The 26,777-nt window shown below is 38.8% G+C and overlaps 1 pseudogene; it reads left to right on the forward strand.

Annotated features, from left to right (window-relative positions):
• The window catches only part of LOC135215915 (tubulin beta chain-like), a 33,982-nt pseudogene extending 9,507 nt beyond the window's left edge, over positions 1 to 24,475 (forward strand).
• The last annotated feature ends 2,302 nt before the right edge of the window (positions 24,476 to 26,777 follow it).

Here is a 26,777-nt window from a genome sequence, read left to right on the forward strand (position 1 = left end):
CTTTAACCGCGGCTCGGTGGTGGCCTTTTGTATATCGTTGCCTGAAGCACGATTATGACTAACTTTAACCTTAAATAAAATTAATTCTACTGAGGCTAGAGGGCTGCAATTTGGTATGTTTGATGATTGGAAAGTGGATTATCAACATACCAATTTGCCTCAGTAGTTTTTAAGATCTGAATGCGGACAGTTAAAAGTGCAGACGGACAGACAAAGCCAGCGCAATAGTTTTCTTTTACAGAAAACTAAATGAATAACAAGGTCAAGCTTTCCGTTACATGGTTTTCTGTCTGGAAGTATTTTCAGACAATGTCTAAAGTATTTAAAATCATTCTTTTCTTTCCCGTCATAAATTACCATTTTTGACTGAAAAAAAGCATTACAATCGTAAACAGTTTTGAATTACGTCTTCTCTAGATTCCCGTGCTCTCGGCCCCAAGGTGATCTCAGTTGTTCCAGATAATATTTCGGCCATTGCTCCTTGGAGCTGGAGGAAGGTTGTTCACCCTTCTGACACTTTCCACATTTACGCTGGGAAACCTCTTGATTGCCTGTATCTATGGCTATTTCTTTCTCACTGTGCAAAACCTATGGAGTCACTTTCCTACCTGAAATTTTCCCTTCATATTTGATTAAGTCTACTGCGAAGAAAAATATATCGTAACAAAAATATATCGTAACAAGGCGTGATTCGACATCCAGCTTATTTGGGACGCGTACAAGATTTTCCCTCAAACATAAGTTGTAAACATTATATTCCTAACTTAACGTGAAGTGGTCTTCGTGGTTAATACTTATAACTGGTACTACTCATACTAACAACAAGGATCAAATACAAAGGACACAAATTAAAGACATTCATGTATTCTAGTTATAAATGGAAACACAAAATAATTGAACAGAAACAGCCTAAATTCAGTACACCAAATAAATTAAAACATGCTAAAATCTAGGGTCAAATAGAGCCTTGTTTCACCAACGAAAATTAAAATGAATATGCTATATTTTATTACAAATAATTTTTCTACACTGTTTAAGATGCACATTATTTATTTTTTACATCTTCATCCTAATAAATAAATCATAAATATCCTATCCTAAAAGATTCCTGTATCTTTAACTCAAAGCGAAACACCTTTTCAGACCTTTTGAGGCTCTTCCATCCGGATTTCCTACCTCTCCCCCAACAACAACAAGAACAGCAACAGTTTGTAGGCTTATTCCCCGAGTAAGAGAAAATACGTCGGCAACTTATTGCATGCACATCACAAACAGGTTGAAAACATGTCAACGACTGTAGGTGGAGAATGAATCTTTGACCAACGCTGGAGAATCGTATGACGCACTGGTTAGGACTGCCAATTACGCCGTTGGCGTGTAGTCAGCCAGTTCCTGATGTGTGTGGGATGTTGCCTATGCGTGTTTATGACATGTTTTGCTGCAGTGTGGACGCATCTTTATAATCCATCGTCTTTTAAAAGTGTACGAGTGTTCCTTTCAGGATGACGCACCACTTTTCTCCCTTCACTTTTTAGTTTTTCGTAAAAGAAAACCATTGAGATGGCTATTTCTGTCCGTCCGCCCTTACATCTTAAAAACTTCTGAAGCTAGAGGGCTGCAAATTGGTATGTTGATCATCCATTTTCAATCATCAGACATACCAAATTACAGCCCTGTAGCCTCAATAATTTCTATCTTATTTACGATTAAAGTTAGCCATAATCGTGCGTCTGGCAACGTAACAACACAGGCAACCACGACCAGTTGAGAGTTTCATGGGCCGCGGCTCATACCACATTATACCGAGACCATCGAAAGATCGATCTATTTTTGGTGGCCTTGATTAGACGCGTTACCGAAAACTCGATTGTACCGAAGAAACTTCGGCGCATTTTTTTTTTTTTTTACCAGGCATGGGCAAAATGAAGGAATCAGTGTATTCTAGCCTCTTCAGCATCTGTGTAAAATAGCATATACAGTAGTTGTCTCTGTTCAACAAATGGTCACGTGATGTAACCCAATCCACCTTGTCCCTTATCATAACATAACATTACAGTACGACATTTTTGGCTTGTGTCATATCAGTTTGTGAATACCAATGGCATCTATAACAATCTCAGTGGAAAGGAAATGGTTACAAATGAAACTGAAAATACGTATAATGCTGAAAAGAATCATGGCAGTGTAACATGGGTATTAACACAGAAAAATGTCAGGGGAGACCAGAAACAAGGAAATCACGCCAAGGAATACAAATGTCACTAGATCTGGTTGAGTCTCCAGAAGACATCTCTGAAATGCTCGATTTCCAGGAGAGGTCACTGTAAACTGGAATTAAATGGGTCACCCAATTTGGCGAATTTTAAGAAAGATCTATGGAAATTCTCTGCCACCAAAAGAAATTACTGTTCACTGGAATTACTTAATCAGTAGATATGAAGTTCGAAAACTCAGCAAATGCTAAGATTTCGAAAGAGCATTACTGGGATCTCTAGACACACTTGAAGAACCAAATCAAACCATGGAAAAGCTGGACTTCTTAAGAGGTCGCTAGAAACAAGACTAGAACGAGGACGCCAGATACTACGAATCAATGTCTATGGAAATCTAGAACTTCTATAGAGGTCGCTGGAGCCAAGGAGAAATATCTGGATAACTCCGACATTGACGGGAGGTCGCTGCAAAGTATTTAGCCACTCGTGATTGAACGGCTATACGGAACAACTGGAACACCTCACTGGAATATCTAGAGGACTGTTAGGTGAGAAATTCGCTGATCTAAACCAAAAAAGGAAATTTAGATGGTCCAGTTAATAGATAAAATAATGAAATTTCTCCAGCAAATCTTATGGTGTCGTTCTTTAAACTTGAATAAGAAAATAATTGATGATAATTATGTTGCGCTTGCTGACCTACTGACCTGCTAGAACTAATAGGTCTATATGGAAAGTGGCATCATGGTTGTTTATTGGATGATTGCCATTTTTTAAAATCAATTTATTCCTGAAATTATAGTATACCTCTTTCCCCGTTTATTCATCTATATTCAAAACATTCCGTTTTTTCTGCTATGTGCTCAAGTGGCCCCTCATAATGTTTCTGTGATTGCTTGTACAATGATAAACAATTTTTCTTCTCCATTTTGTATTTTTGTGTTGATTATCGCGAGGGCATGAGCTTCGAATATTGAAAGCCATACAAATATGGCAAAAGCTCCAATTCAGATCATAATCAACTTTCGCTCTACATCGTCTATTTTAATTCCTTCCTTTTCTTTGAAGGAACTGCCCCTACGGAAATCCCCTATATATGAAACTAGAATGTAAGGTCATAAACAACCCCCCCCCCCACACACACGAAGCAATAAAACAATAAAACGTACACGTGGGTACTATAAACAATACCTTGGCCCACCGCAATAACATTTGCAAATATTCCTGATATAACTTGCGCGAGTTGTCAATAAGCTGTTTTGACAGAGATAAGTATCTTTCCTAACGATTCTACGGTCGTCACTATCATCGTATTCTTTGAGGTAATAACTGTTCTTTGATGTCTCCATCCTCATTTATTGTGATTTTATTTGTATTTCGCTCTTTGACATAAGAGCACTCTCTATTGACAGTTGCCAAGAAAATTTATGAGAATCTAGGGTGTCCTAAATGAATATGTGTAGCTTATATAATTAATAATAATAATAATAATAATAATAATAATAATAATAATAATAATAATAATAATAATAATAATAATAATTGAAGGATTGCTGGTTGGAAGAATTTCTTTCTGTCCTGAAATATCTTCACTGTTTAAAAGGGGAGATCGGAAACAAATGGTGGAAGCTCACATCCAAAAAGGAATGTAAGCACACACAGAGAGAGAGAGAGAGAGAGAGAGAGATGAGAGAGGAGAGCAGAGAGAGAGAGAGACGAGTCATTGTTTATTCAAGAGAAATAATGTAATAAAATACGAGGAGAGAAGAGGTGAGGAGAGAGAGGATGAGAGAGAGAGAGAGAGGAGGGCGAAGAGAGAGAGAGAATTGTACCTGCGCGGCACGTTCTACAACAATTCAAATTTCTGATGAGAGGAAGATGAAGAAGAGAGGAGAGGAGGAGAGAAGAGAATTGACTGCGAGGATGGTTGCCTACAACATTCAATCTGAAGTTCTTAGACACCAGTCTTAGCTGACCCCCCAAAAAAGGAGCGCAGTAGCATTTTCGTGAAAGGGACGCTTCAAATCCCCTCCTACGACTTAGTAATTACCATTGCTGCTCAAGGAGATTCTCGTTTAATTGATAATAATTCATTTAATAATGTACCTGAAAAAAATTTTGTTTGATTTTGCTGATCGTCTGGCTAGTTAAATTAATAAATTATGCTACAAAAGTGACACACACACACACACACACACACACACACACACACACACACACACACACATATATATATATATATATATATATATATATATATATATATATATATATATATATATATGCTTGAAAAATCACAGAAGATGCACGTGACATCGTTAGATAAGCGAATACCACTGGAAAATGATAGGCAGAAATCCAAGAGCTTTCGTCTTTGGATATCTCCCTATCATTTTCCTGTGGTACTCGCTAATATATATACATATATATATATATATATATATATATATATATATATATATATATATTTCTTTTGGAAAGGAGTGAAGCTGTTAGCCCAATGACTTTCTCCATCCAAGGTGGTGATCCTTCATAGTCGAATAACTACCATGTTCTTGAAGCATAATGTGTCCTTATGTAGCCCTGTCACATACAATGGAATGATGACACACCCAGCCTTAAATAACTAAATCAAATCAAATCAAATCTCAAATCTGCATCATGGGTCACTCTCACTTGCGAGGAGCGTGTCCTAACAACTAGACCACGAGTTTTAAGAAGTCAGCAAACATTCCTAGTGAATGGTGACATCAACGGATTCCAAACATGTGGGTCTTTAGACTGGCTCAAACCGGTTCCGCTGGATGTGTGTGGCAATCAGTCGTGTGCGTAGGCTGTACCGTGCCGTACCGTACCTTGTGTACCATTTGTAATTGCAGCCACGTGAGCACGCATTCGACGAAAAAGGTGAATCTGAAGAAATTTTAGGTCGCATTCCAGGGTACATCGGAAAGTGTAACGTAGCTAACACACACACACACACACACACACACATATATATATATATATATATATATATATATATATATATATATATATATATATGATGAAATTATCACATCACCGTGATTCATATAAATCATTCGAGCTACAAATGTCCTTTAATATCTAATTTGACAGACATATTCTGGAAACTTTTAAATTTGAGCCCTGGTATGTACAAATTAGACAATCTTATCATATATAATAATTTGGTGTATTTGATTTGTCAAGTTCCTTCTTATGTATTTCTTGTGAGTTTTAACATTATCCTTAAAGTTTTTGTACTAGTCAAATTTTTTTTTTTTTTTTTTATGTATTTCATATTGATAATATTGTTCAATCAGTTATCTTTGTTTATTGGTGTTTTAAGTATGTTGTTAGTGCCGTTTTTATTGTTACTATTCATAATTGTGAGTTCAGTGTTTTTCTCTTTTGTAAGTAATTGGGTCATTGGGCAATTACTCTTTTTCTTTTGACTTGTTGGGGTGTTAAGCGGTTGGGTAATCTGGACGAATGCTGTTTCTGTTTGTAATGGCCTTATTGTACATACATATATAATTCTTTTCCACTTTGCTTTTGTGAGAGCTTTCTTGCTCAATAGTTTTTACGTTTTGTATTACTTTGTGCCCCGAAGATGTGGTAAATACACGAAAGTACTTGGCACTCTGTCTTTTCTTTTTTAAAAATTTTCCCTGTGGCTTTTGCTGATATATATATATATATATATATATATATATATATATATATATATATATATATATATATATATATATATATAGAGAGAGAGAGAGAGAGAGAGAGAGAGAGAGAGAGAGAGAGAGAGAGAGAGAGAAAATCTATTGCTATTCAGTATATATTTCTTTTTCAATTTATGGGCATATTCTGTCTTAATATATACATGTCACTTTGACAACAATGACTCCGTAATGTAACTATAATGATAATACGATGTGAAGAGAGAATATAACTATGACCATCATGACCTAACACCAAATTAGTTCGGGTTCAAATAAAGTCAGAAACCGGATGCATATCTACTATATCAAATCGAGTCTACCCCGGTGTAATCCACTCACCGCTAAATCTACGGACTCTGTCACGTGACGTGACTCAGCAACTTTCTTTGCTAATGTTTCGCATAGCGTAGTGGTACCAAAAACAGATGGTTATTCTACTTTAGGTAGAAATTGGGTCAATATGACACATCGATAGCGCGAACTTGCTCCAGGATGTAGCAAGAAAAACACAATTCGAGCATACATACATATTCCCATTATTAATGGATGTCGGTCAAGTCTGTAGCTCTGGCAACACTGGCTGCGCTTGCTGTCGATACAGCAGCTCGTGCCGGCAAATTGTTGTCATGGGTCTAAATGGTACTTCAATAAAAGTCAGGAGAAAGTGTTGCGGATTAGTTAAACGTTATTGCCGCTGACATACTGATAAGCTCTCCCTTTGAGGTTGAAGAATAACAGTACTTTTTCACGATGAAAATATGTAGGAACGGTTAATTGATCGCCATTATAAGATTGATTTCCCATACCAATCCCGAACTAGTTGAGAACACGATCGATACGTCGCTTGCTCACTGCACTAAAAGCTTTTTGACATATAATCATTTCTATGATAAAATATTTAGAAAATTATTAACTACATGAGCCTCCCATCTTCGTAACCTAGTTAAAACAATACTCCCGAAAAGCTCTCTGTCTCGCCGTCGTACCTAAGTAGTACATCGTCATGGATACAGACAAACACTTCATTATTTTCGTACTGTGTGGATGACACAGGATACAGAGCTTCGCATTTCAAGCTTCATCTGTACCATGGTGAAGTGCGAGTAACCACAGCCTGCAATATTCTGACATAACGAGTTAATTTAATACAACTCAGTGATTTATGAACGGACGCGTAAATAAACAATGAATTTGAAGGTGCGCAACATAAGATAACTATTAAAATTGCAGGAAATCGTTACAGTTATTTCTCATAATTAACAAAACTTTTACTGGAGAAGCGTGAAATGTCACTGGCTAACAGCACAGTTTACTCAGATAAGAAAGACAAAGTTTGAGAGAGAGAGAGAGAGAGAGAGAGAGAGAGAGAGAGAGAGAGAGAGAGAGAGAGAGAGAGTAGCATCAACTATTTAGAATAACCACGTACAACTGACTCTGACATTACCACGCACCTTACTTATGAGTATAAACAAACATTAATTTTAAAATGTAGCGGACGTTTAGTCAAGAAAGAAAAAAAAAATGACGCCCACATCAGTCATAGGCCTAAGGGTCAGAGACAGTAAGTCAGTAGCAAACAGTCTCCGGAGGGCAATTCCAAAGCCAGACGGCAACGGGAAATAAACAGTTGCTGAAACCCGCCGCCAGAAAATGACTATTTTCCGCAGAGTGCTTGTGGGAAGATGCGGTCTGACTGGTGTATCGAATCTGCCCACTGCCGCTTTCGCCAGATCGCTAAGTTTGTTGCAACGCTCTTGCTAAATTGAAAGTGAAGAACACTCGTTTGGTCAGCTTGCTCTTGAAAGGGCGCGTGACTAACGATACAGAAATCTTTAATCGTTCAAAAATATTGATGGGTATCTATTTGCAATATTACGGTCAACTTGTCAGCACGAAGATGACCTTGGAGAAAATGTGCAGTTGAATGCAGGTAGCAATGGCACTGGAAGAAGATTCAGTCGGAATTGATTCATTACTTGATACAAAACTACAATTACAAACCTGCACAGATAGTAAAATAATCTCGCTTTTATTTTCAACTATCTGGTAACATAATTTTTTTTTCTTAACCGAGAAACCTTTCCGATTCTGAAGCTCACTTTTAAGGATATCGTTTGTTATTCATACTTATTTATTCGTTTAGTTTTTGACTAGAACTTGCACCATCCGGACACTTTTAATCACAGTCTGCTTTCCTTTAGAAGACTTCAGATCATTCACCTTCTCTGACTGACATTCCACCTCAAATTCCTGACCTTCACCCAAACCACCCTCATAAAACTCACCCGATTATTCATCACCCACGCCAGCCTGTTGACCACAGCTGCATTCTTCCTTCCAGTCCCATTCAGAAACCGGAATTTGCTTCCTTCCATAAAAGACAAAGCTCAAAGCTTCGTTCATCGACCCTGGCCAAAGACTTGAGTGAAGAGAGAGAGAATGCAAACAACGCTTGTAGAGTTTGCAGGGAAAACGAGGACATGGAAACATACGATACATACAGGATATACGCAACAGAAAGGTATACATATTTGCATGTAAAAAAAGAATATCAACAGTTCGATAGAAACAAAAAAGAAAAATGCAAAGAAAACTTTTTGATATTATGTCATCGTATGCGCGTGCAAAGGACATGCACATTTTATATATATATATATATATATATATATATATATATATATATATATATATATATGTGTGTGTGTGTGTGTGTGTGTGTATGTGATTAAAACTAAAGCGAAAAAACATATTTATTAAAGCGCTAGGATTCATCTCTCTCTCTCTCTTCTCTCTCTCTCTCTCTCTCTCTCTCTCTCTCTCTCTCTCTATATATATATATATATATATATATATATATATATATATATATATTATATATGCATATATAGAACTCTGAAACATGATTATGAAAATGATGACGTATAATTTAGACGCTATCTTTTGAAAGAAAAAGACATAGCGAGAGAGAGAATTCTTTAACTTAAAAAAAAATCATTTTAGCCTCCCATTACGAGAACGCAACGTCCCGTGCTAGGAATGAACAGAGAAGTCTTAATCTTTACCTCGTAGGAATTCTGTTACGCTTCCGCGAGTTGGAATGTGGTCAGACATGACACTTTCGACAAAGATGACTCATTGAAGAACAATGACGACCCTTTGCAGAGCAAAAATCTTATGAAAGCAATACATATGCTCATGGGGTCTATCATCAGCTTCAAGAGACGTTTAATGTTTTTTGTGCTAATGAAAATTTAATGATAGTACATAAAACCTATTTTGAATATATTTCTACGGGGAAGGTAAAACTTCGCGATATCAGGCAAGAATCCGAATAAATTGTTGCCTCACAATTTGAATAAATTGTTGCTTCACAATTTGAATAAATTGTTGCCTCACAATTTGAATAAATTGTTGCCTCACAATTTGAATAAATTGTTCCTTACAATTTGAATAAATTGTTGCCCTCACAATTTTGAAATAAATTGTTGCCTCACAATGAATAATTCGTTACCTTACAATTAATAACTGTTGCCTCACAATTTGAATAAATTGTAGCCAACGACAGATAAATATTCATGATTTTGTTTCCAATAACTTGTGAATAAAAAAACGGGTAAGGTAACATTTCAGATAAGGTTTTGAACAGTGTTTGAGGTCAACAAAACCAAGGGGAGATATAAATTTCATAAGGTTTCTAATCAAATCAATCATCACAGCTGACTCTACCATTTAGAATATTATTTGAGGAAAATGAAACTTTCACGATGAGTGTGAGTAATTTCCAAGCAAATGATTGAAAGATGACAAGAAATGATTTGGGTCTTATTCTTCAGGTCAATGAAAGTCGAATGGTGAAGGATTGTATTTTGAACCAGGAATGATGGGAACCCGAGGAACCACAATGTTCAGGCCACTGAAACTTTAAGGAAGTGAAGGAATGGTTTTGAAAAAGATGCCAATTAATGTCAACATGAGCTTTGAAAATTTACCAAAAACTTCTGAATTAAAAAGTGGAAGAATGTTACCTTAAACTAACAACAACAACAACAAACAATAATAATAATAATAATAATAATAATAATGAAATAATAATAATAGTAAAAATATTATTAATAATGAAAATAAGACAATCAACTTCCTGATCAAATCCTTAATAAATAGAATTCCATTAAAAAGGGGAAAAGGGGGAAAAATACAGGAATAAAATCGAAGACTAATAAAATACAAATGAAAATTAACAAAGAGCCATAAAGAGACCACACACACACACACACACACACACACACACACACACACACACACACACACACACACCCAAACATATATATATATATATCTATATATATATATATATATATATATATATGTAATGAGTTCATAGAAAACTATAATTACTGCAAAATTATGGTATGATACGAAAAAATTCCGAGATGAAGCGATATGTAAATAAACACAAAATTCATAAATAACTTTCCTGATGAAGGACAACAATAAATATCTTTCAATATAGATATGAAGGACGTCTAAATTATATAAAGACGCCACTCGGAGCTAAATGAAGTGTAATAAGTTGTTGGAACAAAAATAGAGTTAGGTAGTGAAATGTGGAATTGGCTATCCGTAGATTAAATGCTATTGTAGCGACGTCAATCGTATAATTTACACGAATGCATAGAGCCATCGAACATAATTCAGAATATACGTATATTTGATAACTTTGAAACCGAACCACTTCGATTCCCTTTAGTCGATTAGTATCCCATTAAAGAAAACTGGAACAGACGTTGCCTTAAAGATTCAAAGAAAACGGGTTACTTCTCTCTACACGTGAATCTGGTCGATCAATATCACCACACATTAGAAAATTGTCAAAAAGGAAAATGGCCCAAATTCTCAGGCTGCAAAATACAATGGGAGGGCAAACGTTAGAAAAAAGACATAATCTGCAGAAGTAAAACGTTTCATAAAAGTTATTAGGGAGTACAGTTAAATGACATCATGAATAATGTAAATATTTTTACCAAAACAATGCGTGTACAGGTGTAGGCAGGCACACGCACACAACGCACACACACACACACACACCACACACACATATATATATATATATATATATATATATATATATATATATATATAATGAACTAAAGAAGGTTTTTCACAGAAATATATATACATACACACGCGCACACACGTATATATATATATATGTATATATATGTGTGTGTATCTTAGTATATATAATATAGATATATATATATATATATATATATATATATATATATATATTATATATATCTATATATATATTATATATATAAGTATTGAACGACTAAACGAATTATATAAAAAAGAAAAATCTACAAAGTAAATTGGACATATGGGAAGGCTTATCACTATATATATGTACACATATATCTAGATATATATATATATATATATATATATATATATATATATATATATATATATATGTGTGTGTGTGTGTGTGTGTGTATGTGTTGTGTGTGTGTGTGTGTATGTGTGTCTGAGTGTTTTTAAAAGATACGAAACTATTTAATTAAGATATGATATATCTGCCTCATTCTTACCTTTATAAAACTTTTTGTGCTTATAGTACTCCAAATATTGACGTTCCTTTAACATCAGCTTAAGAACACTCTCCCATCCGGACATTCCTTTAACATCCTCCTATCCTTCCAGTTCTGGGAGGTGATCAGCGACGAACACGGCATCAACCCAAAGGGCCTCTACGAGGGGATGCACGAAATCCAGCTAGAGAGGATCAACGTCTACTACAACGAAGCCACAGGTAGGAGGCCCCTTCCCTTCACGGAGGCCGTCGGAACCTTTCGTAGTATTGAGTTGAGATGAGCTGAATACAGAATTCAGGCCAAAGGCCAAGCACTGGGACCTGTCTGGTCATTCAGCGCTGAAATGGAAACTGAGAGTAGAATATCTGAAAGGTGTAACAGGAGGAAAATCTCAAAGCAGTTGCACTATGAATCGAGTGTTAGAAGAGGGTGTAAAGTAAGATGAAGAAAGAGAATATGAAAGGAGGTACAGTAAAAGGAATGAAAGTGGTTGGAGCAAGGGGCCGAAGGCACGCTGCAACGAACCTTAAGTAATGCCTACAGTGCACCGCATGAGCTCTACTGACGGCACTACCCACCTACGGGACTTTTGTAGTATTCTGATGCCTCCAAGCAACCATTTTTCCCGACAGCACTGGGAAAGCTTTTTCCTGAAACCCTTGAAAGTTGAAACAGAGAAGTTGAGAGGCGGCTGGTATTAATATTACAGGGAAGGTGTCATACTTTCCTACTCGTCTCCTTGCTAAATTTTAATTCATTTCATGTGTTTGTTACTTTATTATTATTATTTTTATTTCTTTGTTTGAATAAGTGGGGTCTCTTCTTTCTGTATTTCCCTTTACTTCACTTTACTTCTTCCTAATGAGCACCATATTCTTTGGAACCTTGAATTTCAAGACAATGGCAAGTGGGCTTGTTCCATTTGAATAGGTTTCACCATCTGAATAATAATAATAATAATAATAATAATAATAATAATAATAATAATAATAATAATAATAATAATAATAATAATGGACAAGAGAAGAAAATAAGGAAATATGGAGATGCTACATCAGAAGCAACCCGACGGAGAGAGGATATAGAAGAAGATTGGTCAACATCTGGAATGAGAGGAATAACACCCCCCAAACAGAGCAGAGACTGGCAGACCAAGTAAGGAACATAAAGAAAAAGAACTGGCTCTCCCCAACAGAAAGAGAAGAACTGGAAAGGGAAATGTCACACGACAACGAATTACACGAAGACGAACTGAGAGACGATGCCACAGAAGACGACAGGGAGGATGAGGTATCAAACAACGACACACGAAGAAACACCGACGAAGTAACAGAGAGGACGGAATGGGTAGACAAGATTAGACAATGGATGGAGCCAGACACAGAGAGAACAAAGATCCCCTCCATGAAAGCCTACAACACCAAGAAATTAAGGGAGAAAACAAGTGAGGTCAATGAAATAATGGGCCTAATACACACCACCAGTATCACAGAAACAAATAACTTGACATATGCAGGAGCAAGATTAGTAGCAGAACTGATGGGGATTCGAACACAACACCACCAGCACAACCAACCCAACAGAAACCAAAACAGCAACCTCCTTGGAAAAGGCGCCTGGAAAAGCAAATCATGGTGATGAGATCTGACTTGAGTAAACTGAAAGAGATGGCAGAAAAAAGGCTAAGAAGCAAGAAAACAAGGGAGGAACTCAACGAGAAATACAAAGTACAAGAGAGGGGACTAAACAACACAATAGAAGATGTAAAACAGAGGCTTAAGGCCAAAGCACACAAGATCCAACGGTACATGAACAGGAATAAGGGATACCAACAGAACAAACTATTCGGAACCAACCAGAAAAGACTATACAGCCAACTAAGAGGGGAAGACAACCACCCAGAAATTCCTGAAGCCGAACCAAGTAAGAGACTCCCCCTGGGGAAAACATATGGAGCAATCCGGTATCACACAACAAACATGCAACATGGCTCCAGGAAGTCGGAAGGAAGAAGAAACGGGAGAATAAAACAAAGATTCACAGAGATCACGACAGACACAGTCAGACACCAACTAATGAAAATGCCAAACTGGAAAGCCCCAGGTCCGATGAAGTCCATGGATACTGGCTCAAAAAACTTCAAGGCCCTACACCCACGAATAGCAAGAACAACTCCAGCATTGTATCTCAAATCACCATGCACCCAAATGGATGACCACAGGAAGAACATCCTTAGTACAAAAAGACAAGAGTAAGGGAAATATAGCCAGTAACTACAGGCCTATCACCTGCCTACAATAATGTGGAAGTTACTAACAGTTATCATCAGTGAAAGGGCTATACCAACTACCTAGAGGAGACAAATACACCATCCCCCACCAACAGAAAGGCTGCAGAAGGAAGTGTAGGGGCACAAAAGACCAGCTCCTGATAGACAAAATGGTAATGAAGAACAGTAGGAGAAGGAAAACCAACCTAAGCATGGCATGGATAGACTATAAGAAAGCCTTCGACATGATACCACACACATGGCTAATAGAATGCCTGAAAATATATGGGGCAGAGGAAAATACCATCAGCTTCCTCAAAAATACAATGCGCAACTGGAATACAATACTTACAAGCTCTGGAATAAGACTAGCAGAGGTTAATATCAGGAGAGGGATCTTCCAGGGCGACTCACTGTCCCCACTACTCTTCGTAGTAGCCATGATTCCCATGACAAAAGTACTACGAAGATGGATGCCGGGTACCAACTCAAGAAAAGAGGCAACAAAATCAACCATCTGATGTTCATGGACGACATCAAGCTGTATGGTAAGAGCATCAAGGAAATAGATACCCTAATCCAGACTGTAAGGATTGTATCTGGGGACATCAGGATGGAGTTTGGAATAGAAAAAATGCGCCTTAGTCAACATACAAAAAGGCAAAGTAACGAGAACTGAAGGGATAAAGCTACCAGATGGGAACAACATCAAACACATAGATGAGACAGGATACAAATACCTGGGAATAATGGAAGGAGGAGATATAAAACACCAAGAGATGAAGGACACGATCAGGAAAGAATATATGCAGAGACTCAAGGCGATACTCAAGTCAAAACTCAACGCCGGAAATATGATAAAAGCCATAAACACATGGGCAGTGCCAGTAATCAGATACAGCGCAGGAATAGTGGAATGGACGAAGGCAGAACTTCGCAGCATAGATCAGAAAACCAGGAAACAAATGACAATACACAAAGCACTACACCCAAGAGCAAATACGGACAGACTATACATAACACGAAAGGAAGGAGGGAGAGGAATACTAAGTATAGAGGACTGCGTCAACATCGAAAACAGAGCACTGGGGCAATATCTGAAAACCAGTGAAGACGAGTGGCTAAAGAGTGCATGGGAAGAAGACTAATAAAAGTAGACGAAGACCCAGAAATATACAGAGACAGGAGAAAGACAGAAAGAACAGAGGACTGGCACAATAAACCAATGCACGGACAATACATGAGACAGACTAAAGAACTAGCCAGCGATGACAATTGGCAATGGCTACAGAGGGGAGAGCTAAAGAAGGAAACTGAAGGAATGATAACAGCGGCACAAGATCAGGCCCTAAGAACCAGATATGGTCAAAGTATGATAGACGGAAATAACATCTCTCCCATATGTAGGAAGTGCAATACGAAAAATGAAACCATAAACCACATAGCAAGTGAATGCCCGGCACTTGCACAGAACCAGTACAAAAAGAGGCATGATTCCGTGGCAAAAGCCCTCCACTGGAGCCTGTGCAAGAAACATCAGCTACCTTGCAGTAATAAGTGGTACGAGCACCAACCTGAGGGAGTGATAGAAAACGATCAGGCAAAGATCCTCTGGGACTATGGTATCAGAACGGATAGGGTGATACGTGCAAACAGACCAGACGTGACGTTGATTGACAAAGTCAAGAAGAAAGTATCACTCATTGATGTCGCAATACCATGGGACACCAGAGTTGAAGAGAAAGAGAGGGAAAAAATGGATAAGTATCAAGATCTGAAAATAGAAATAGAAGGATATGGGATATGCCAGTGGAAATCGTACCCATAATCATAGGAGCACTAGGCACGATCCCAAAGAATCCCTGAAAAGGAATCTAGAAAAACTAGAGGCTGAAGTAGCTCCAGGACTCATGCAGAAGAGTGTGATCCTAGAAACGGCACACATAGTAAGAAGAGTGATGGACTCCTAAGGAGGCAGGATGCAACCCGGAACCCCACACTATAAATACCACCCAGTCGAATTGGAGGACTGTGATAGAGCAAAAAAAAAAAAAAAAAAAAAAAAAAAAATAATAATAATAATAATAATAATATAATGGGCACAATAATATAGCATGAGAGTTGATGGTATTTAATGGATATTTATTAAAAGCTTTCGAATCTAGCACTCATGCTATATTATTGTGGACCTGCAGCCAATGATAATAATAATAATAATAATAATAATAATAATAATAATAATAATAATAATAATAATAATAATAATAATAATAATAATAATAACAATAACAATAACGACAACAACAACAACAATAATAATAATATAATAATAATAATAATAATAATAATAATAATAATAATAATAATAATAATAATAATAAGAGTTGAAGAGAAATAGAGGGAAAAGATGGATAAGTATCAAGACCTGAAAATAGAAATAAGAAGGATATGGGATATGCCAGTGGAAATTGTACCCATAATCATAGGAACACTAGGCTTTATCACAAGATCCCTGAAAAGGATTCTAGAAAAACTAGACGCTGAAGTAGCTCCAGGACTCATGCAGAAGAGTGTGATCCTAGAAACGGCGCACATAGTAAGAAAAGTGATGGACTCCTAAGGAGGCAGGATGCAACCCGGAACCCCACACTATGAATACCACCCAGTCGAATTGGAGGACTGTGATTGATAGACAACCCCCCCCCCCCCTCTTCAAAAAAAAAAAAAATTATAATAACAATAGGTTTCACTCTTTGCTAACTCTTTGACAGCGCAGATGAACGCAAAGTTTATTTTTTTTTTGAGTCGAAAATAGTTTCTTCTAAATGGAAATAACTTTAATGTGTAGAATGCCACAACATCTGCCATTGTTCAAATTTGCATTTAGTCATTTCGATGTCACCACTGCTGTGTTTTATTCTAAAAATTTGAGCCTTAGGCTGCACACAGACTCTTAAACAGTAATGCTCAAGGAAAACAACTCTTAGAATATGAGAAACCTGATGGAATGCCGAAAAAAAAATCACAAAATGCATTTTGCTTAACATTTATACGTCAATAATCTTCACTATTGTATTAAAACAGCGACCAAGGACTATGCTATGTCGGTAATTCCAGCATCTCCCAACTGCCTGTGAATTATTCTCTGATTTTCGAAACTGAGGAGAAAAAAATGCAGTTGATTACTTTTATGCTTTAGCTTCCTCATTTTTCAGGAGGTAAATATGTGCCCCGGGCTATCCTGGTGGATCTGGAACCAGGGACCATGGACGCTGTCAGAAACGGACCGTTTGGGGAGCTTTTCAAACCGGATAATTTCATCTTTGGTAAGATTATACAAAGAAAAAGGTAGAGGAAGTATCAAAGAATATATATATATATATATATATATATATATATATATATATATATATATATTATATACACACACACACACAGATGCAGATTATACAAATATTACGCTATAAATGTGGTTTAATATTCAATTAATTCTGCCTCAGAAATAATACCCAAGGGGACTTATCATTATTTCAGAGGCAGAGCCAACTGGATATCAAACGACTTTTCTACGCTGATGTTGTGAATATAAAAAGGTCATGGTGATGTGAAAAAAATTCGTGGTGTATATTATATATATATATATTATAATATATATATATATATATATATATATATATATATTTATATATATATATATATATATATATATATATATATATATATATATATATATTCATGTTTATGTACGTATACGTAAATTTATGAAATTATAAAAACTTGTAAATCTTCCTTAAAAAAAGAAAAAAATTTAAACCACATCACTCTCTTTCGATGCCCAAAACACAGGTCAAAGCGGAGCAGGCAACAACTGGGCCAAGGGTCACTACACCGAGGGCGCCGAGCTCGTGGACGAGGTGGTCGAACTCGTCCGGAAGGAGGCTGAGGGCTGTGAGTGCCTCCAGGGATTCCAGCTGACCCACTCCCTCGGAGGGGGCACGGGTTCGGGCATGGGCACCTTGCTCATATCGAAGATCCGCGAGGAGTACCCGGACAGAATCATGAACACCCACTCCGTCATGCCCAGTCCTAAGGTTCGATGGTGATAGGACATGGTAACACAAACCGCAGCTTAGACTATACAATCAATTTTCGCGAGATCAGCATGGTCACTGAACCACTGACCTTCCAGGGGTTGCCTAAATAACTGACCACTGACCTTCCAGGGGTTGCCTAAATAACTGACCACTGACCTTCCAGGGGTTGCCTAAATAACTAACCACTGACCTTCCTGGGGTTGCCTATAGTACGCTTACTTTTCTAAGATCGCTGTGGTGTGGCTTGTACAGCTATCATACGTTGCCAATTTTCATGTAATGGTAATCATATTAGCTTCATGGAGTCTATTGAAATAGTTTTTATTTCTTGAAATGTGATTCTTTGTTTGCATCAGATATTTTGAATATATCTTATTTCGTATATTCTTCGTTAAACCTCAGTTTCATTAATGAAACTGAAGATAGGGCATATTTTTTCCCCGGCGATGCCAGATATGAGTTCAGGGGACCTATGGTTTCTAAGAGAATTTAAAAGGTCATGGTCAATATCATTAAAGGACACTCGCTCTCGATCACCCACTGTGAAAAGTATGGACAGCCCAGCCCAAGTGACTCCCGTAAAAGTCTTCACCCACCACCTGAGGCCAAGGAAATATTCTATAATTTCCTGAAATACTTCATTTTATAAAAACATCTTGAAGGTCCTGTAACTGATGTTTCGAAGGCTATCCAGAGAACATCTGAGGCAACAAAAGTGTTAGAAATGACTATTCGTAGACTTAAGAAGCAAGAGAGGCGGGAAATATAGTGGAATCTCCAGTGTTTCAAAAAAGAAAAGAGAAAGTGAGTCCTGTGACTGACTTGGATGATTTTGATGAAAATGTTATGCAGAGAAGGAATGAGTGGTTGTCTTTTCCAAGGGCATAACAGTTCGATTGACTTATGAATTTATGTTTCTAGTCCAAACACCGGAGCCAACAGGCCACTCAGCGCATCTATAATTATAGAAAGAGAAAGAAGGAATAGCTAAGTAGAACCGGGAATGAAAAAAAAAAAAGTTAACAGGGAAGAAGCAAACCCTTTCCCTCGACTCCCAAGGTCTAAAGCGAATCCTCTTAAGAAGGATTATATCTGCGGGAAGCATTTAATGGGACTTACATACCCGTAGATATGACAACTGCCTTTTCTACCTGGCCCTACCCTAGCGATCTTAGAAAAGTAAACGCACTATAAATAACAATCCCAAAAGCCAACAATAATAACAAGTAGAAAAAACACCCACAGAGCGCACACCTCTGCTAGAATAAAACCATTATGAGACCATAATATTCCCATTGGCCAGACGAGGTCAGTTGTTGGGATCCAAATGAAATATCTTGGGTAGGAGGAGACAACTCCAAATAGACTTTCTTTGGGCTATAGATATTAAATTAATCAAACTTTGATACCAAAATCTATGGTTTTGGGGCATAAGTTTAGGTTGCTGTTGGGCGAATTGTTGCAAGCTGAGCAATCCATTCCGCAAGTTCGTTGCTATCTTTCCCATTTCACTCAGTATTGCCACAGCCAATTTTGCGTATTATTGTTAACAAACAGACACTACAATAAATCCTAGGAAATAAGTTCCCTGATGGAGGCTATAAAAAAAATATTTAGTAAACTGAATTACCCTTGAAGTCGAAACACTTCCGGAAGTTATTCATTTCGCCTTCACATGAGTTCTCAAGTTATCATGCTGAAAGGAGTCATTAAATGTAATTAGAATTGCTAAAACTATTATTTTTGTTGTTGCAGTCATTATTGTTGCCAGTATTAACACAACAATTAAACGTATCAGCATATTCACTACAGTGAAAACTAACATGCAGCTTCACATGTATAGTAAAAGATACTTGGATGTACAATATCATAGTTTTCGCCTTGTTTGACAGTGTTTTACTCATTTCTTACTCTTCTTAGTTTATTTAGTCTTTCTCTACTTACTTCCTTAGATAGTCTTGGTTCCTATGAGCACAAAACTTTCTTACCGTCAATGGTTCTACAGCACAAATCGAACCTAGAAACTATTTGTTTATATTCACCTTCTTCTTCTTCTTCAGGTTTCCGACACAGTCGTGGAGCCCTACAACGCGACTCTCTCCGTCCACCAACTGGTAGAAAATACAGACGAAACCTACTGCATCGACAACGAAGCTCTCTACGACATTTGCTTCAGGACACTCAAGATCTCTACTCCAACCTACGGTGACCTGAATCACCTGGTTTCTCTCACCATGTCCGGACTGACGACCTGTCTCAGGTTCCCTGGTCAGCTCAACGCCGACCTGAGGAAGCTGGCAACCAACATGGTGCCATTCCCGCGTCTCCACTTTTTCATTCCTGGATTCGCGCCGCTGACGGCCAGGGGGTAAGTTGACGGAAAACTCTTGTTTGAAACACATTGTGACATCTTGGAATGCTCCAAAACGCACTACGTCCCTGCATCCCATCACGGGTGAAAGGTTTGAATAAAAACTTACATTTTTTTTGTAAGGTTCAGTAAGATTTAGTCGTTTACGAAGCAAAGGCCACGCCCCAATGTTTAGCTTTTCTGTCTTTTATCCAAACTCACAAGACGCTGCAAAGTTTTTGCAACGTAACTCGTTTTGCAAGCAAACAACGCTGACTTGGACAAATCAGCGTTCCTAACTAGCCCAGTCTTGATGGAGACAATATGAATACAAAAACAATTAAATATTGCGTTAATAAAGACAAGTAAAATAAAAAAGAGAAATGAGAAAAGAAGTGAGCGTTATCCTCATTGAAGACAGTAAATACGCGATTTTGATAAAGTTAAGCATATAGGTAGATAAATAAAATGGTTAACCAATGAATAACTCACAATTCGAGATGTCTCCTATCCATATCTATAATAAAACCATCATGGTCGATCTCACATATATTATTTTCTCTTAACGTTAGGGACTTTGTAAACAATCAGTTCAACATGTCACTCAGTCATAAGTACTTAAATGTTTTAAATACTTATGACTGAGTGGCATGTTGAACTGATTGTTTACAAAGTCCCTAACGTTAAAGAGAAAATATATTTGAGATTGACCAAATAAATGTGGAAAGCAGAAATCTCGGATTGTGAATTATTCATCGAGTAAATAATTTATTTATTTATCTATTTACCTATATGCTTAATCCTGTATCAAAATCGCGTATTTGCTGTCTTCAATGATGATAACACTAACCTATTCCTCAGAGACATTCTTCTCTTCTACTTCACTCATTATACTGGTTCCTGTGTTTCTTTGCGGCACTTTCATTTTCGGTATATTCGAAGCACTGCGTTTTGGATGAAATATTTTGTTTATGAAAAGTTTGTTCACTTGAGGATGATTAAATATTTGAATCATCCTTAAGTGAACAAACTTTTCATAAACAAAATATTTCATCCAAAAGGGCAATGCTTTGAATGTGCCGAAAACGAAGAAACCCAAGAAACCAGTATAATGAGTGAAATAGAAGAGAAGAATAACCCAATGGAAATATAAAGACAAGGAAGTAATAGAGGAGTCGTTTCACTATCCAGGAAGCTTAGGTGAGTGCAAAATGTTCGAAATGGGGTCGAGGCGTTGCTGATGAACTTCCCTACTATACTCTGTTTTTTTTCATCTGTCCATCCGGCTGTGGGGTTTTTGTATGGTAACACTGCGTCCCGGGCTTTAAATAGTTACGCTACGTGTAAGTTTTAGGTAAATAAAAGGATATTTGGGTGTACATTTGCAACTGAAAAGTGTTTTAATAATTTACTGTATGCGAATTACACCATTAATATTCGAAATAGGTTATTGTTATTATTGTTGAATGTAAGCTCCCTTTTCGGGGTGGCGAATGGAACAGCCAGACGCAGTGGCGGGAAAATTGCTTCTCTCGCTGTTCACTACGGCAAGATGTCAACGTATTACTTCATTATACGTAAGTATATCAGTATGTACTGTTAATTTTTATAAAGTGCGTTTCAGCCAGATACGATATGACGTAACTTGGTTTAGCATCTGTTTGATGGAATTTGCGTCTGGCTGTTCCATTCGCCACCCCGAAAAGGCAGCTTACATTCGACAATAATAACAATATTCTATTTCGAATATTAACGGTGTAATTCGCATACAGTAAATTATTAAAACACTTTTCAGTTGCAAATGTACAACCAGATATCCTTTATTTACCTAAAACTTACACAGCGTAACTATTTCAAGCCCGGGACGCAGTGTTACCATACAAAAACACCACTGGAGGATGGACAGATGAAAAAAAACAGAGTATAGGTATATGAAGGGACTCAATATTGTGTAATATCTCTGTGTAAGTGAATAAGCGTTATCATTCATTTTAGTTGTCTGAAAAGAAAACTGTTGTGCCGGCATTGTCTGTCAGTCAGCGTTTTCTTCTGTCTGAATTTTTCTCTGTCCGCCCTCAGATCTTAAAAGCCACTAAGGCTACAGGGCTACAAATTGGTATGTTGATCGTCCACCCTCCAATCATCACACATAACAAATTGCAGCCCTCTAGCATCAGCAGTTTCTATTTTATTTGAGGCTAAATTTAGCCAGAATCGTGCGTCTGGCAACGATCTAGGGCAGACCACCACCGGGCCGTGATTAGTTTCATGGGCCGCAGTACGTATAGGATTATACCGAGACCACCGAAAGATAGATCTATTTTCGGTGGTCTTGATTGCATTTTTGACCTGTTTCTGTTGTGACTAAAGCTCTCTCTCTCTCTCTCTCTCTCTCTCTCTCTCTCTCTCTCTCTCTCTCTCTCCGGGCGGGCAGGATGCAAGCCTACAAGTCGTACCAGCTCTCGGAGATCACCCAGCAGCTCTTCGACGCGAGGAACATGATGGCCGCTTGTGACCCCCGCCACGGCAGGTACCTGACGGTGGCCACCGTGTTCCGAGGGCGCATGTCCATGAAGGAGGTGGACGAACAGATGCTGAGCGTCCAGAACAAGAACTCCTCCTACTTCGTCGAGTGGATTCCAAACAACGTCAAGACCGCCGTCTGCGACATTCCCCGCCAGAGGAATGAAACTGGCGGCTACTTTCATCGGGAATTCGACGGCCATACAGGATCTGTTCAAGGTATGGGCGCTTCATTTCCTCTGGCGGGGGTTCTTCTCATGTGGCTTCTCTCTCAAGCAAAGAATTAGGAGAAAAATTGATAAAAGCAGCGAGCTATTTCCTTCTCGTTTTCGAACAATGAATAGGAAGGAGGGAGAGAGATATAGATCTTTTCTCTCGCTCTCTCCTCTCTCTCTGTTCTTCTTAATTTGCTTCTTCAGAGACCAAGGTTAATAGATCTCTCTCTCTCTCTCTCTCTCTCTCTCTCTCTCTCTAATTTGCTTATTCAGAGACGAAGAATAATTAAGCTATTTACGAATATATTGAAGAGATAATTTGTTTATTGTTTTTATCAAGAATATTTGCAAGTTATCCGCTAAAGAGGAAGATTAATGGTTCCTATATTCTCTTTCACACAGCATACTGTTCACACCTCTTCTCGCAGAGAGAGAGAGAGAGGAGAGGAGAGAGAGAGAGAGAGAGAGAGAGAGAGAGAGCACTCACACACGAAGACAGTACATTGATGAAAACCTCTAAATTTCGTTTGCCCAGTCCCATTGTTTACATTTCTTCTTTTTCCTTTTTTCTGCAGAGGATCTCTACGCAGTTCACGGCCATGTTCCGGCGAAAGGCTTTCCTCCACTGGTACACGGGCGAAGGGATGGACGAAATGGAGTTCACCGAGGCAGAGTCCAACATGAACGACCTGGTATCCGAATACCAGCAGTACCAGGAGGCCACGGCAGATGAGGATTCCTACCACGAGGAGGATGATGAGGACACAGAAACAGAATATTAGATTTTATTTTGTCAATGACTTCTTGGTAGTAAGAAAAGGTCTTTTTCCTGACGTCATTTTGTTGACCTCATTGATGACTTGCCGCCAATCTGTGATAAATGACCGTTTCGCTTTTCATTTCCCTCAGGTTCGGATGTTTCTGTGTGATTTTGAAGGACTTACTCCTTTCTTCACTTCGTTTCTTTTACTGATACTTTGTCGATAATGACAGCAATCTCTGTAACTAATCGAAAAGTGATTTATACAATTCTGCAATCACATTTTCAAAAAATTTCTTAAAGTCAAGAGGTAAGGAAACCTTTCTTAATGTGATACATTCTTTACCGAGAACTTCTCCATGTTTCATTATAATGTATCCTCATTCATTGACAATTTAATTAGCAATGTAAAGGGGGTCATTTGATCTCTTTTATTTTGAAACTAATCTAAATCCTGCCAGCTGGGCAAGAAGAGATAAAAAAGACCGAAGATGGGTAGAGGGTATTGTAGAGCCAAAGAACACAGCCGAAAGTGCCTTTGTATAAATTGCATGCCTGTTTGAGGCTTCCTTTTATAGACATCTGTAAATTAGTCTCTCATTTGAATGACTATAGGTTTCATTCATCCAAATCCTTCAGCGTAACCAGCTGAAGCAGTTTTTTCAGTGAATTTTCCTCCAACTTCACGGACAATAGATGCACGTATGACTTTTACATGTACAAAAGAAGAGCATAATAAACGACATGAAATATAATGAATGGTTTAGTTATTCCTGACGTAATAATTACAACTTAGAGCGACAAACTGATTTGTTGCAAGTTTTTAGGCACTGGCCTTTGGGATCAAGTTATCAACGTAGGTCTAATGGATGAAAATGGCGTCGTGAACATATATCCCCAAAAAGTGGAGACACTACGGAAACTAAACTCACATCGGTCCACTTACAAAATGAACACCGTTGAACGGAAGCTTAATGTTCCAGTCTGGCGAGGATTACAGTGAACTTGACTGCCAGCCTGGTGAAGCTGACAGTGAACTTGACTGCCAGCCTGGTGAAGCTGACAGTGAACTTGACTGCCAGACTGGTGAAGCTGACAGTAAACTTGACCACCAGCCTGGTGAAGCTGACAGTGAACTTGACCACCAGACTGGTGAAGCTGACAGTGAACTTGACTGCCAGACTGGTGAAGCTGACAGTAAACTTGACCACCAGACTGGTGAAGATGGAACAGTGAACTGACCACCAGACTGGTTGGAAAGCTGACAGTGAAACTTTCTTGACTACCAGACTGGTGAAGCTGACAGTAAACTTGACCGCCAGCCTGGTGAAGCTGACAGTGAACTTGACCGCCAGACTGGTGAAGCTGACAGTAAACTTGACTGCCAGACTGGTGAAGCTGACAGTGAACTTGACTGCCAGACTGGTGAAGCTGACAGTAACTTGACCACCCGACTGGGAAGATGACAGTGAACTTGACCACCAGAACTGGTGAGCTAACAGTGAACTTGACTACCAGACTGGTGAAGTGACAGTAAACTTACGCCAGCCTGTGTGAAGCTGACAGTGAACTTGACCGCCAGCCTGGTGAAGCTGACAGTAAACTTGACCGCCAGACTGGTGAAGCTGACAGTGAACTTGACCGCCAGACTGGTGAAGCTGACAGTGAACATGACTGCCAGCCTGGTGAAGCTGACAGTGAACTTGACCACCAGACTGGTGAAGCTAACAGTGAACTTGACTGCCAGCCTGGTGAAGTTGACAGTGAACTTGACCGCCAGCCTGGTGAAGCTGACAGTGAACTTGACCACCATACTGGTGAAGCTGACAGTGAACTTGACTGCCAGCCTGGTGAAACTGACAGTGAACTTGACCACCAGCCTGGTGAAGCTGACAGTGAACAGGACTGCCAGCCTGGTGAAACTGACCAGTGAACTTGATGCCACCTGGTGAGTTACAAGTGAACTGACCGCCCAGGCCTGGTGGAGCGACAGTGAACTTGACCACATATGTGAAGCTGACAGTTGAAAACTTTGACTGCATCCTTGTGAAACTGACAGTGAACTTGACCACCAGACTGGGAAGTGACAGTGAAAAGGACTGCCATCCTGGTGAAAATGACAGGAACTTACTGCCAGACTGGTGAAGCTTGACAGTGAACTTGATGCCAGCCTGTTGAAGCTGACAGTGAAAAGGAATGCCGCCTGGTGAAGCTGCGTGAAATTGAACTGGACTGTGGAAGCTGACAGTAAACTTGCTGTCAGCCTGGTGAAGCTGACAGTGAACTTGACCACCAGCCTAGTGAAGCTGACAGTGAACTTGACTGCCAGACTGGTGAAGCTGACAGTAAACTTGACCACCAGACTGGTGAAGCTGACAGTGAACTTGACCACCAGACTGGTGAAGCTGACAGTGAACTTGACTGCCAGACTGGTGAAGCTGACAGTAAACTTTACCGCCAGCCTGGTGAAGCTGACAGTGAACTTCACTGCCAGCCTGGTGAAGCTGACAGTAAACTTGACCGCCAGACTGGTGAAGCTGACAGTGAACTTGACCGCCAGCCTGGTGAAGCTGACAGTGAACTTGACCACCAGACTGGTGAAGCTAACAGTGAACTTGACTGCCAGCCTGGTGAAGTTGACAGTGAACTTAACTGCCAGCCTGGTGAAGCTGACAGTGAACTTGACCACCAGACTGGTGAAGCTGACAGTGAACTTGACTGCCAGCCTGGTGAAACTGACAGTGAACTTGACTGCCAGACCGGTGAAGCTGACAGTGAACTTGACTGCCAGTCTGGTGAAGCTGACAGTTAACTTGACTGCCAGCCTGGTGAAGCTGACAGTGAACTTGACCGCCAGCCTGGTGAAGCTGACAGTGAACTTGACTGCCAGCCTGGTGAAGCTGACAGTGAACTTGACTGCCAGCCTGGTGAAGCTGACAGTGAACTTGACCACCAGACTGGTGAAGCTGACAGTGAGCTTGACTGCCACCTGGGTGAAATCGGCTGGTGAAACTTGACAGCCAGCCTGGTGAAGCTTGAC

This window comes from Macrobrachium nipponense, chromosome 19 (genome assembly GCF_015104395.2).
Source record: "Macrobrachium nipponense isolate FS-2020 chromosome 19, ASM1510439v2, whole genome shotgun sequence".
NCBI lineage: Eukaryota > Metazoa > Arthropoda > Malacostraca > Decapoda > Palaemonidae > Macrobrachium > Macrobrachium nipponense.